Raw genomic sequence first — 15,453 nt, 5'->3', positions numbered from 1 at the left:
AAAGACGCAGCATGGCCTTCTCCAATTCGAAGAGACACTTGTTCAGCAGGCTGAGGCAAAGAGGCAGTCCCAGAACCAGCGAAAACTGGGGATGGGCAGGGGACAGAATGTATCTGCCCTTAGTGTGGAAGGGATTGGCACTCTCGAATTGGCCTTTTTAGTCACACTAGATGCTGTTTTAGGACCTCTTTCCAGAGCATAATACCATAGTCTTTTGAGATTGAAGGATGCCAATGAGAAGTGCACTTTCTTTCTGGAACAAGATTACCCTAGGATCTGGGTGGCTCCCATTCTATTGTTTGGCAAGGGAAAGTGAGGCCCCTTGATTCATCCAATCTGGTTGTTGCCCTTGTCATCTTTTAACTTTTATTGATTTTATTAGAACTTCTTCGTTTGATTGTAATTAGCCACCCCAAATCATTGAGTTAGGTAGCATACAAGTTTAAGAAATTATTATGGTTCATTGCACAGTCAGCCAGATGTTTAGACTTGATTTGGCAGTTTTATCCACTTATTGAGTCCTTCCCAAGGACCTGGGATAGTCAGATGTTGATGTTTGATGGTATTAGAGATATTGTTGCAGGATATAAGCCCATGATGGCAAACCTATGGCACGCGTACCACAGTTGGCATGCAGAGCCCTCTCTGCAGGCACGTGAGCTATTACCCAGCTCACGTCCATTGCGCATGCACCCGTGCGCCTCCCGCCAGCCAGCTGAGTTTTGGATACGCAGGGGTGGGGTGCATGTGGGAGATGCGCACATATCTGCAGGGAGTCAGGGGAGCATGGGAGGAGCGGCGTGCATGTTCCAGAAGTGCCTCTGGAGGGCCTCCTGAGCCCGGGGGAGGCCATTTTTGCCCTCCTGGAAGCTCGGGGAAATCCTCCAGAGCCTGGAGGCGAAAAATGGGCCTCCCAGAAGTTTTGGAAGTCCATAAAGGGGCCTGTTTCTGGCCTCCGGAGAGCCTCTGGAGCCTGGGGGAGGCCATATTCACCCTCCTGAGGGCCATATTCGCCCTCCGGCTCGAGGGCGAAAATGTAATGCAATGCACGCCCCCTGCGGATCTGTGAACGGCCCCATGCCCCCCTGCAGATGCACACATGACCCGCCACGCGAAACCCCCCCCCCCATTTCCGGACTTCCATAACTTCCGGGAGGACCATTTTTTGCTCTCCCCAGGCTCCGGAGGCTTTCCCCAAGCTTCTGGGAGGGCAAAAACAGCCTCCCTCAAGCTCCAGAGGCCCACCGGAGGGTGGAAATGGGCCTGTTTCCGCACTTCCGGAACGCACACGCTGCTCCCCCCATGCTCCCCCCACCCCAGCACATGTGCACACAACCCCCATGCATGCACGCATGTCTCCTGCATGCACTCCTCCCCCTGCACATCCCAAAAATCAGCTGGCCAGCGGGAAGCGCAAGCACGCATGTGCAGTACAGCTGAGAGGGCTCTGCATGCCAGCTATGGCACATGTGCCATAGGTTCGCCATCACGGCCCTAAGTCATTATGGCAAGTCCACCTGTTTTCCATTGTATCTTATTGAAGCCTGAAGTCACCTCTGATCTTCATTCGGCTACTACCGCTGTTCCACTCCCTATTATGGTAGAGGGTGAACAACATTTTGAGGTTCAGGAAATTCTTGACTCTAGGATATTCCACGGAACTACTCAGTACCTAGTGGCAGACCGTTTGCATTGCTGCATTGTAATATCTTGATAGTTATCAAAAATAGTCTATGTTGCACTGGGATCAACCATAGTCTGTTTTGGCTAATGGGTCTGGATGAATTTATGAATTAAATACAAACATCTTCACTTCAGGTCACTGTCAAGGAAAAAGGAAAGACAAATGTTTATGCAGCAATTGATCATGTTGCTGGTAATTAACAGCAATTAATGAATTAAGTGTATTATCTCCTTTCCCTTTAAAGAAAGTGAGTTGTCCTTCTGACTCTCCAAGAGTTGAGCCATTTAAGACTATCACACTCAATTTGATGGCTCATTGTACCAATCACTATTACCCATAGGTATGCCCTTGTCTTTGGAGCTACATGAACCAAACAACTGGGAAGTGGCTGAATAAAAGTAGGAGGCATTAAATTGGAAGGAGACACTGTCCAAGTGAGCGGCTGACTTGGTTTAGGCTTCACTCTGTCCACTTTTAATAGGTCGGTGATAGGCAGTGCTATTTGTGTGAACGCGGGGATGAATTGGCGGTAGAAGTTGGCGAAGGCTAGAAAACTCTGCAGTTGCTTTCTAGTGCGAGGGGCTTCCCACTCCAGAATAGCCTTCACCTTTCTGGGGTCCATCTCCACCCCAACACTGAACATGCAGTACCCCAAGTAGTCTAAACTGGTTTTGTGGAAGTTGCACTTGGATAGTTTAATATAGAGCTTAGCTTTCAATAGTTTTCTTAGCACCTGTTGTGGCCCATACACGACCTGTGTGGCTGGTGGCTGATTCAGACAGAGAGGAGGCTGGTGTGGTGCTGCGCCAGCAGCCTGTGCAGCTGGCACTCAAGTCAGACAATGAGGCTGGAGAAGATGTGGTTCCAAAGGCGGGGATTCAGCCAGGGCCTTCAGAAACTCCAGAAGCTCCCTTAAGTGAAGAGGACGAAGAGGAGGAACCTCTTCTCGATGCACGGGCGCACAGAGCTGCCAAAAGGCAGGAGTGGCTCCTCAGGAGGAGGTCTTCTTGAGAATAAGGGTTGGGGCTAATTAGCCACTCCCTTAGCCTATTTAAGGAGAAATGCCGACTGAAACAATTTACAGGGAACAACTTCGTTCACTCTCCTTTGTGCCTTGATCTTAATTCTCTGCAAATTGCTTCTGGGCTTTCTGCCAACCATAGTAAGATTAAGATTGTTTATTCTTTGGATTCTTGTAGGCTGTTAAGAAAGTTAATTAACAGCCTTTGAAAGAAAAAACTATAATTTAGTAAACTAAGGTTTGTACAGACTTTGTGTGTGCTGCGTTCTTTGGGGTCCATAGCTGGGGCAAAACAGCACCTCCCGCACTACAGTAGTGGCCAAAATTGTGGAAATCTTTTGGGAAAAGTGTATTTTTGAGATTTGATAGCTAATAACACCACTTTTTTTTTAGTAGTACCATAAAATTATATATCAATGGAAAGATAATGGCTACCATGACTACTACTTTGAAGAAGAAGGCAATCACAACCTCTTCAGCCTCATCTCCAGCCACTACCTCTGTGACACCACGAAGATCATCTGAAGACGTGGCTACTCCGGGAAAAGCATCGACGCAAGATATTCTCCAGTCTATACAGGAAACATTGATTAAAAATCAAGATTCAACATCAAAAACCTTGGAAGAGCTGAAGAGGAATGTAGAAACGTTAACTACTGAGACAAGGTTGTTTCATGCAAAGTTTGAGGAGGTCCAAAATACTTTGACTAATCATGAGGAACGAATTCAAGCTTCCGGGATAAAGACCAAGAAGGTGACATGTAGGATGGAGCGGCTCGAACTCCGGCAAGCCTTGGCTAATAAAAAGAGATTATCTTCCTCGAAATGGATAGATCTGGCTACTTCTTACGGTTTCAGAATGTCCCTGAAGAGAAAGGATGGGAGTACTAATGGGAGAGATCATTGCAGGAATTACTGGAAGAGATTTTGCAGAAGTTTCAAGAGATATTGATGATGTGTACCGAGTATATACCAGCTATGCTCGGCACAACAAGCTCCCTAAAGAGATCCATGTTCGATTTACTAGAACAGCACTAAGAGATGAAGTGTTTCAGAAAACGAGGGACCAAGCTTTTACCTACAAAGATAACCAACTAACAGTATTGCCCCAGCTTCCAAGACGAGTACGAGACATTCGAAGGAAATATGACTTTTTGACAACATGGCTGAGGAAGCAAGGGATACGTTATCGTTGGCTTCTACCGGAAGGCCTGATGTTTATCTGGCAAGAACAGAGGTTACGATTGGAATTCGTACAGGAAGGGCAGGACTTCGCGGAGGCCTATATTAATCATAGTGACCAAGAGAGTGAAGGTGGTAACCTAGGTAAGAGCCAAGAAGAGGTAGCCCAGGAAACAACAGCCACAGAGCATATTGGACATGACAAAGACACAGCCCAATCTGGAGAAGAAAGAGGAACAAATTTCCAAATCGAGACCAGATCCCAGAAACTCAAGAACGCAGGTAAGTAGAGGTATGGATGAGGTGCTCAACCTGTTTTCCGTTAACATCAATGGCCTGAATGCTCCCACTAAGACGAAAAAGGTCTGGGCTAAACTTCAAAAAGATAATTATGATATTATATGTTTACAGGAGGCCCACATAAGGAAAGATCATTCTAAGATTTTAATTTATCCTAAACTGGGGAAGTTGTATGTATCCTTGGCCGACCAGAAGAAAAGGGGAGTTGTTGTTTACGATCGGAGAGGCCTGGTGAAACGTCAAGTATATGCAGATATAGAGGGTAGGATACTGATGTTAGAGATTAGTATTGGCCAAAAAATAGTATTGTTAGTAAATATATATGTCCCTAATGTTAACCAAATGGGTTTCTTTAAAGATTTGTATAAGAAAATTAATGAATTAAATTACGAGCATGTATGCATAGTAGGTGACTTCAACGCGATTGTTGATACTTCAATTGATTATGATCCAGGAAAGGGCTCTCCTAAATATAAAAAAGGGCATAGGAAGGTACTCACTAAAACATGGGATAACCTAAAAATAGAAATAGGGTTAAGAGACGTCTGGCGAGACTTCCATCCTATGTAAAAGCACTTTACATATTTCTCCCCCAGGCACAGATCGTGGTCTAGGATATATATGGTCTGGTCAACATCAGATTTGAAAGAAGACATAAATTTGGTTGAAATAGGGACGAATATATGGGCAGACCACCATCCCCTGGTAATAAAATGGAAGGGGTCCACTAAAAGAGCGAGATGGTCTATGAGGGCTGAGATCATGAAAGACGAGGGATTTATAAATATGATTAAAAAAGAATTAGATCATTTTTTTACCGAAAACAAGAAAGAAGATACTTCCCTTCAAAATATTTGGGATACTGTTAAAGCAGTAGTTAGGGGATTGGTAATAAAATATACAGCTACCAAATGGAGAAAGGAGAAGGCCAAACGGATTGAGTTAATGGCTGAATTGGAGAAAGCTGAAGGACAGCTGCATTTAGATCCGCATAATAATTTGATTAAGGAGAAAATCGACTTGATTAGGCATGAGTTATCTATCCTAGATCAAAACGATTTGGCGAATAAAATTTGGAAATGTCGACAAAATCAATTTGAGCATGCTAACAAGCCGGGCCGGTGGTTGTCATATAGATTAAGAAAAGAGGCAGAATCTAGAAAGATTGAATTTTTACAGGATTCTATGGGAAATTTGGTAGGTACTACAGAGCAAAAAGCAAAGGTGGCCCAAGATTTTTATACCTCCTTATATAGCCAAGAAATCTATCAGGAAGATAAACTCAAGAGTTATCTCCAGAATCTACAATTGGAGATGATTCCAGATCACTGCAAAGAAATTTTAAATGCAGAAATTACAGTTGGGGAAATTGCAGTAGCTATCAAGAAACAAGCCAATGGCAAAACTCCGGGACCAGATGGGATTCCTAGTGAATTTCATAAAGGAGTCTTTGACTCACTTAGTTTGCATATTAAAGATCTATTTAATGAGGTTTTACTATACTCGCTACTATACTATACTACTATACTAGCCTACATTTCCCTAATCCCGAAACCCGAAACAGATAAAACTCTGGTCCAGAACTATAGACCGATCTCACTCCTGAATGTGGATTATAAGATTTTTGGGACAATACTAGTTGAGAGACTCCGGGTGTTCCTGTCCCGATTTATCCACCAAGACCAGAATGGTTTCCTGCCTCATAGGCACCTAAGAGATAACGTAAGGTTGGTATTGAATGCCTTAGAATACTAGGAGACACACTCTGATAAACCAATGGTAATGATTTTTTTGGCTGCCCAAAAGGCCTTTGACAGAGTCAGCTGGAATTTTATAATACAACAATTGGAAGTAATGGGTTTGGGGCCTCAATTTACAAGGGCAATTCAAGCCATCTATTCTAAACAGTCGGCAAGGCTATTGTTTAATGGATCACTATTAGATGAGATACAGATTTATAAAGGTACCAGACAAGGATGCCCTCTTTCACCGCTGCTATTTATTTTAACACTTGAATCACTTCTTAAGACGATCAGGCAGGATTCGGAAATTAAGGGCTTAAAAGTTAAAAGGGAAGAATACAAACTCCAAGCATTCACCGATGATTTGGTTTTCATATTAGAAGATCCCCTTAATATGGGACCAAAATTACTTACTAAATTAGATGAATACGGGGAGGTAGCGGGATTAAAAATCAATAAAGATAAAACCAAAATGTTAACAAAAAATTTGTCAGGTGCCCAAAAGGAACAGATCCAAAGTATTATGGAGATTAATTGTGTCAAAAAACTTAAATATTTAGGTATTTGGCTTACAAATAGATGTTCTTCTATCAAAGAGCTCAATTATTCTAAATTATTAATAGACACAGCGAATGAAGTGGAGAGATGGCGGCATATTCAGATCTCATTTTGGATAGAATTGCCGCGATAAAAGCCCATGTTTTACCGAAATGGATCTTTTTATTTCAAACGGCTCCTGCAAGATTAGATAAATTTTTTTTTAGGAAATTAGACCAAATTCTAAGTAAATTTATTTGGCAGAGTAAAAAACCCCGTATAAAAAGAAAAATGCTGCAAGAGCACAAAATTGTTTTGTAGATAGTTAAAGAACTTGATTGTATTGAAATATTTGGTTAGGATGATATTAGTTAATATTAAATGAAGAGTGAGCTTAACTCTCGGTTAGTCATGTTTGTTGTTTCGTTTTAGTCTTGTGTTTATGTGTTCCTACATTTCACTTCTTATATTGTTTTCCAATCATTATTATGTGTTAATTTTACTGTAAATATTTAATAAAGATATTTAAAAAAAAACCCAGTAAGCACAGCTGAGACGATCCAATCTCTTAATGCAAAACTTTAATGAATACATCATAATGGCAAAGATGAGGCCAAAACCAGATCTGACTACTTCCTGCACAAACCCACATAGTTAAAGTTCAGGTTTTCCCTCCCCCCTATAAGGCCACGTTGTCCAATGGAGATTTCTAGTATTGTTGTGAGAAAGTCTTGCTTGTCTCTGGTAAACACCTGCTGAAATATCCTTGGTTTCCATGTCTGGAACTTTGTTCTATCTCCCCCTTCCCTCCCCCCCTAGTTTGTTGGCAAGCTGAGAAGTGAAAATAGTTGCAACAGCAAAAACACCATTTGAAGCTTGACACTGGGCTCCTGCTGCTGCAGGGATTCCCTGGGCTTGCCCCACAGCCACGGAGAGAATGGTTGCCCCTGCTTGGGGGACCCTCAACACCTTGGAGTGGAGAAAGGTAGGGGGAATGCCAACACTTGGCCCATCCCAAGCCCCACTCCCAGGATTGATGGATACACTGACACTGTTCCCCGCATCTCCATTCTGACAAATCTCATGCAGTTGCTCCACAGATGGGTTATGGCATGCTGTCAAGAATCTCCACTCCCCTGGCTCTTCCCAGTCTGCAGTCCTCCAGACCTTCCATTTGCTCCCTCGAGTCACAGCAACTCCAGACAGAACCAAAGGGAACTCCAACTCTGCTGCCTTCCACACTCCACTCGGCCATCATGCCTTTGAGTCAGGACAAATGGATCCGGCCATGATTCCCTCCTCACGCACCAGTGAGGCTGCTCTGTCTTCTCTGCTCTCACTTTGGATTGGGTTACCATGGTCTATGCCCCAGCATTCTCTTGGTTGACTAGTGGTGTCTCCTGAGGAGGGACCAATCCAGGCTTTGCTATGGCATCAGCTTTTTGCTCTGTTCCAGACATTAGATCACAGCTATCTTTGGTTATCTGAGTAGGCTGAGTTGAGTTAAGAGAACTGGTTTAAAGTCAACTGTCCAATTAGCAAACCCAAAAGCAGGAAAAGCTCTCGGGAGAATTGAATTCCCAAAAGTAAAACTTTATTGGATACACCATGTTGTTATTGAAGAAACAAAACCAGCTCTGATTTCCAGCCCTGTTAAACAATAACTTCCCCTTCTCTCACCTTGGTTGATAACAAGGTGATAACATTGTCCAATTATGAGACTTTTTTTGTTATGAGAACAGTTCTTCTCTTTTCAAGCACCTGCAGTGGTGACCTTGCTGGTTCCAAGTTCTCACGATTTCTGCATATATTCTCCACATTCAGTCCCCCACCCCAGTTGAAAAACATTAGGTTTCAAAGAAGCAAAGCAGTTCAATCGACAGCTTGGCAATCAGCTAGCAGTTATGATGTTGCAGTGAGCTATGGACACATGATCACATTTTTTTTGTGTTCTCTGTCAGCTTCCTACAAACCAAATCAAAGGGGAATCCAGTAAGAAGTCAGAAATCATGATCACATGAGCCCCTTACTTAACAAGAGGAACCAGGACTGTTGGAGCTTTTGTCACAAAGCAGCACAGTTACATGACATCACATTTTACAACCATATTGCTTAGTGATAGCAATTCTGGTCACACAATTGCTGTTGTTACCCAAGGGCTACCTATATGCAGCTAAATTTTTAGATGTAAAGCAGTAAAAGCTTGTTTTAAATTGTCTGGACTCTGATATTTCCACCAGAAATGGTTTCTTCTACTAAGAATATTGGCACTCTTGAGGAGGGAGTCCAGGTCTAGTTGCAGTTAGGTCAGGAGGATCATATTGTTTATTTAGAAAAATATCTCCACTCACTCTATTGCTGTTCAAAAATAAATTAGGTCATTACTCTTGTTACTTAGAAACCATGCTAGGACTTGGATAACCTAAGTTCAACTGAGCACATTTCTCCCCCCCCCCCAATTTAGCCAATTTTGGACTTGAAAGATACAGTAGATGATTGATTTTAGGCAGTCAAAAATAAGATTAGGGATTAAAAAGGAAATAAAGATGCAAAGTAACAAAGAATGCTCTAAGTGCAAGCACCATCTTGCAAAAAAAAAAAAAAGTTGAACAATGCATTTGCACCAATCTCCAGATTGACCATTATTTTTCACAATTATGGGTGGTCAGAAAAACTAATTAAAAATCTTGGGTACCTCTGTTTAAAATATGCATTTCCATTAGATAAGGGTCATCTTAACTGCCTGCCATGTTGAAATGCCTCGATTACACATCAGCTATCTGTAGTTGAGGCTCTGTTTTTAAGTCACGTTTTCAGTTCTTATATTATTTCAGTTCTTATACCGTGTTTCCCCAAAACTAGGACCTGCCCAGATAATAAACCCAATTGGGCTTTCGAGCGCATGCACTAAAATAAGCCCCACCCAAAATAAGCCCCCCCCAAATACTTAGACGCATACGCAGCTGCCGCGCAAACAACACGATGTGAGGTGGCAAGGCCAGAGAGGGGGGAAAGGGAGGGGGAACATGCTCCACACATCCCACATGCACCTGCCATCCACACAGAATGGCCTCATGGAGGCCGCTCCTGCAAACCCTAGCTCAAGCGCTCCTTCTCTTAGTGGCGGCTGCAAAGAGCAGCAGCAAAAAAACCTCTTGCCAGCCCTAGCCTTGTCGACCTGGGACTGGGGGAAGGGGGACTGGCGCCGGAGCTCTGAACAGTGGCCGATGTAGGCTGTCTGCACAGCCATGAAGCAGGATCAGCATAGCCAGTTCTTGCCTGCAGCATTGCTGGCAAGGATTGGGTCAGAGCCCCTGCTGCCCAAAATCAGCAGGCCAGATTTGGTGAGCCAGAAGCACTGCTGCCACTCGGGAGAAGAAGAGAGAGAGGAGGTGCTGTGAGAGAGCCCATTTCTCACATTCTTCTCCTCCCAGGTGGCAGCAGCGCGTTCAGCTCCCCGAATCTGGCTTGCTGATCTCGGCCGGTGAGGGGAAGTGACAGGTGGGGAGGGGTGGGGTAGCGGAGAAGTGAGATGCATGGAATGAAACAGGGCTCCCTTTGCTGTCTCTTCTCCCCCTCCTCACCAGGCATGGCAGGAGCTGGAAGTCATGTAAGAACGTGTCTCGCTTCTCCACGATTGCTGGAGGCAGAGGCCTGAGCGGCACCGGCGAAGCAGTTAGTCAGCACTCTGGCACCAGTCCCCTGGCTGAGGTTTAGGGGCCTCCTGCACCTCAAAAATAATAAGACCCCCCAATAATAAGGCCAAGGCTATATTTTGATTTGAGCATGCTCAAGATGGCCACCATGTCTTGCTGAGTCTCCATTGAGGCTGGGGGCATCCTTGATGAAGATGGTGGTTTCCTGGGGTCTTTTGACATCGACCCCAGCATGCGCTGCCTAGGGAATACCTGAGGAGGTGGGTGGCCTCGGACAGATCCCCAGAGGCTCTGCGGGAACACCTTCCCTGGTGTTCGGCGCCATGGAATCGCTGGGGTGGCATCTTGTTTCGCGGCAGTCTTTTTGCCGCGAGCCAGCTGACTGAGGCGGCAAGCGGAGGGAGGCTTGCTGGCAAAGGCAGCGAGGGCAGCCCTGCAGCAATGGGGATAGTGTTGGCGGTGCAGTGGAGGTTTCCCCACGGGGGCAAGACCCCAGGCGACTGAAGTCTGGTGGTCTAGACAGTTGGGGCTTTGCAGAGTGAACTGGCGAACGGACAGATGGGCAGGAGCCTGCCAGCGACATGACGACCGGGGGTCTCCCCTGAAGCAACTTGGTCGGTGAGAGATGCCGAGCTGAGTCGAGCCGGGAGGGCCAGGGTTTGCTGTGCATCGGGGGGCCTGCTTTGTTGTTCTACAGCTGTCCCCCCACCTCCACCCCTCCACCATTATTGTGATCTTGGCTTGCTGGACCTGTTGGGGGGGTGGAGCTAGCGCCCTGGACCTTTTTGGTTTTTGTTTGCTGGCTTGCCCCCCCCCCATACTATCACTCTGGTGAGACGTTTGAGGACTTTTACCAGCTGTGTCGGATGTGGTGGGATTCATTTCATTTTCATTTTCATTTTATTAAATTTGTATACCGCCCTACTCCCGAAGGACTCAGGGCGGTGAACAGCCATAAAATAAAACATATAAATACAAAATTTAAAATAGAGATAAAACAAATTAAATAAATTTGGCTGAACCATTTTAAAACCCAATAATTTAAAACCAAATTTAAAATTCCCATTTAAAAGAGGAAAAGTTTAGGTCAGGCCGGCTTGCTGGAATAGGAACGTTTTAAGCGTGCGACGGAAGGTACGCAGATCCGGAATCCTCCGTATCTCGGGGGGGAGCTCGTTCCAGATAGTAGGTGCCCCCACAGAGAAGGCTCTCCCCCTGGGGGCCGCCAGTTTGGCCGATGGCACCCGGAGGAGCCCCTCTCTATGGGAGCATACTGGTCGGTGGGAGGCTATTGGTGGTAGCAGGCGGTCCCGTAGATAACCAGGTCCTAAGCCATGGAGCGCTCTGAAGGTGATGACCAAAACCTTGAAGCGCACTCGGAAGACCACCGGGAGCCAGTGCAGCTCGCGCAGGAGCGGTGTTACATGGGAGCGCCACGTTGCTCCCATCACCACCCGCGCGGCCGCACTCTGCGCCAGTTGGAGCCTCCGAGTGCTCCTCAAGGGGAGCCCCATGTAGAGAGCGTTACAATAGTCCAGACGGGAGGTGACGAGGGCATGAGTGACCGTGCGTAACGAGTCCCGATCCAGAAAGGGACGCAACTGGCGGATCAGGCGAACCTGATGAAAAATCCTCCCGGTCACGGCCGTCAAGTGCTCTTCTAAAGACAGCCGTGAATCCAGGAGGACACCCAAGTTGCGAGCCCTCTCCGTGGGGGCCAATGCTTCGCCCCCAATAGTCAGCGATGGCACCAGCTGACTATATCGGGATGTCGGAAACCACAGCCACTTGGTCTTGGATGGGTTGAGTCTGAGCCTGTTTCTCCCCATCCAGATCCGTACGGCCTCCAGGCACCGGGACATCACTTCAAGGGCATCGTTGGGATGGGGGACTTGGGCGGCTGAGGGCCTTGCCTGGACCTGGACCTGTAATCTCCAGTGTTTTTTATGTCCCCGGATATACTTCCGCCACATCTGCACAGGCCAGAATTTGTCATCTATGCCCCCGGACTTTCCTATTTGGCAGCCCTGGAATGGTCAGTCCCTGAGGATAATGCCGCCGCCGTGAGACGGCGGCTATGGACTCTGTTTTTTCTATCGGGACTGGGTCATGCTGCGGTGAGAGGGCAACAACGACTGATGGTTCCCACCTCAGGTGACCCCAGTGGACTCAGGAACCTGCTGTGGTGAGAGGACGGCGAGGACTAACATCTCCTATCATTTCCGAGTGTCGTGGGAGGACGCCCGGGAATGGAGGTTCCTGTCTCCACGGATCGACCAGCTTGATATACCCCATTCACCATGGACTATCTCCTGTGCCTCGATGTCTTAGGATGGTGTTACGAACATATGCAAGAATGGACTTGGTTGCTCTGAGGGATGCTCCCCTATCCTGGGAGTGGCCTGCTGGCCTGGCAAAGATCTACCTTAATGACGGGTCCTGGGATCCCAAGAGGTGGCATGAGGGTTTTAAGGGTTTTAATAAGGGGACATTACATTGTTTTTTAGCTAGATTTTTAAGGGGATTGGGGTGGTGGGTGGGTTTTGATATCCAGCAGGTGGCTGGGGGGGGCTGCCAGGCCGAGGGCAGTCCAGGTTATGGGGAGGGGGCGGCAGTCTTGGTGCGGTGCAGGGACACCCGGGTGCCCCAGAGGTGAGGGTGGGATCTTTGATTCGGGTTGTGATTGGGAATGGCTGCAGGTGGAGGAACGGAAGGTCGTATCAGTTTTTGGGAGCTCGCCCCCACTATCTTCAAGTGGTGGCATGCTCCGACCCTCCTAGTTCTATCTGACCCCCTGGGGGTTTGAGAGATAAGGTTACTGGGCTCAGGCTGATCTACTTTAATGCCAGGTCTGTGGTTAACAAAGCTCCCCTCATTCGTGATTTGATTGAGGAAGAAAACACAGACCTGGCTTGCGTTACGGAAACCTGGTTGGGCTCAGAGGGGGGTGCCCCTCTGACTGAACTTTGCCCACCAGGCTTCCGGGTGCTGCATCAGCCAAGGGCCCAGGGTAGGGGAGGGGGGATGGCAGTTGTTATTAGGGAGACCCTTAGTCCGCGGGAGGTCACTGCTCCTAAGATAGACGGGTGTGAGGCCCTCCTCATGAAGTGGGGCCCATGTGGGTAATTGGGCTTGTTGATTGCATACCTGTCTCCCAGCTGCGTATCAACAGCCCTGCCCGGGCTACTCGATGCGGGGCTGGTGGTGGAGTTTCCCAGACTTATTGTTCTGGGGGACTTCAATCTGCCACCCCTGGGTGGGGCGTCGGGGGTGGCTCGGGAGTTCATGGCTTCCATGGCAGTTATGGACCTGTCTCAGATTATTCAGGGCCTGACACATGAGGGGGGCCACACGCCCGATCTTGTTTTTGTCTCGGAGCAGTGGTGAGTGGGGCTCGGTAGGGGATTGTCTTCCATTTATCTCCTGTCATGGACTGACCTCTATATCCTTCAGCTGGGTTTCCAGTACGCCGCCCCTCCTCACTGGGAGGTGGAGCCGACCATCTGGTTCTGCCCCAGGCGCCTGATGGACCCGGAGAGGTTCCAGATGGAGCTTGGGATGATACCTCTCTCTCTCTCCCACATCCCGGCCACGACCCTGGTGGATGCCTGGGATGAGGGTGCTGCCAGGGCTCTTGACCGGGTCATTCCTTTGCGGCCTCTGACATGTCGCAGATCCTGGTTGGCGCCTTGGTTTACCGAGGACCTCCGGGGGATGAAGCGACGTAGGCGAGGCCTAGAGAGCCGTTGGAGAGCCAATCGTTCTGAATCTGAGCGGTCCTAGTTAAGGTCGGCCACACGGGCCTACTTGGTGGTGTTGGCAACAGCAAAGCATTGCTACTTCGCCGATGTCATCGCATCCGCAGAGAATTGCCAGGCTGCCCTGTTCAGGGTGTCCCGCTCCCTCCTGACTCTGAGGATGAGGGAAGACCCTCTGCGGGGACAAGCCGAGGAGTTTAGCCAGCACCTGTTGGACAAGGTCGCTCAGATTCGGGACGGCTTGGACTCTGACTGGACAGAGTCAGACGGTGAGGAGGCAGCGGGTCCTGTGCTTTGGGAAGAGTTCGATTCTGTTACCCCAGAGGAAGTGGAAAGGATCATGGGGAAGCTGAGTGTGGCCACTTGTGTGCTGGACCTGTACCCCTCCTGGCTGGTTTATTCAGCTCAGGAGGAGACACACGGCTGGATCCAGGCGGTGATAACGGCTTCCTTGAGGGAGGGAAGCTTTCCGACCACCTTGAAGGAGGCGGTGGTGAGGCCCCTCCTCAAGAAGCCAGCCTTGGATCCAGCTGTTTTGAGTCATTTTTGTCTGGTCTCCAGCCTCTGCTTTCTAGCGAAGGCTGTTAAGAGTGTAGTGGCGCATCAGCTCCCGCTGGCCCCTGGATGAAGCGAATTACCTCGACCCATACCAATCGGGTTTCAGACCCGGGTACAGCATGGAGACGGCATTGGTCGCGCTGGTGGATGATCTCCGGAGGGCTCAGGACAGAGGTTATTCCTCTGTTCTGGTCCTATTAGATCTTTCGGCGGCTTTTGATACCGTTGACCATGGTATCCTGTTGCGTTGCCTCGAGGGGTTGGGAGTGGGAGGCACCATTTTACGGTGGTTCTCCTCCTACCTCTCGGGTCGAACGCAAGTGGTGTTGGCAGGTGGGCAGAGATCGACCTGGAGGCACCTCACCTGTGGGGTGCCCCAGGGGTCGTTCTCTTGCCCCTTCTGTTCAACATCTATATGAAACCGCTGGGAGAGATCATTCGGGATGAGGTACCATCAATACGCTGATGACACTCAGCTCTTTATATCCACCCCTAACCAGCCCAGTGATGCCCTCGACATGATGGCCCAGTGCCTGGAAGCGGTACGGGTCTGGATGGGAAGGAACAGACTTCAACTCAACCTGCCAAGACCAAGTGGCTGTGGGTACCAGCATCTCGGTCCATAGGAGAGGTTCCATCCTGGCTATAGGGGATGAAGTTTTACCCCCTGTAGACAAGGCACACAACTTGGGTGTCCTCCTGGACTCAGGGTTGAGTTTAGAAGATCCTATAACGACCGTGACCAGGGGGGCATACGCCCAGAACCATCTGATGCGCCAGTTGTGTCCCTATTTGGACTGGGATGCCCTACGCACAGTTACTCATGTGCTAGTCACCTCCCGTATTGACTACTGTAACGCTCTCTACATGGGGCTGCCCTTGAGGACCACTCGGAGGCTTCAGCTGGTGCAAAATGCGGCCGCGCGGGTTGTGATGGGAGAATCCCGATACTCCCATGTAACACCCCTCCTGCGTGACCTGCATTGGTTGCTGGTTACCCTCCGGGTGAGATTCA

This window comes from Pituophis catenifer, unplaced genomic scaffold, assembly GCF_029215685.1.
Source record: "Pituophis catenifer annectens isolate HBS135680 unplaced genomic scaffold, rPitCat1.0.hap2 SCAF_4, whole genome shotgun sequence".
NCBI classification, from domain to species: Eukaryota; Metazoa; Chordata; class Lepidosauria; order Squamata; family Colubridae; genus Pituophis; species Pituophis catenifer.
The sequence above is the reverse complement of the archived record's forward strand: the minus strand, read 5'-3'. Positions refer to the sequence as shown.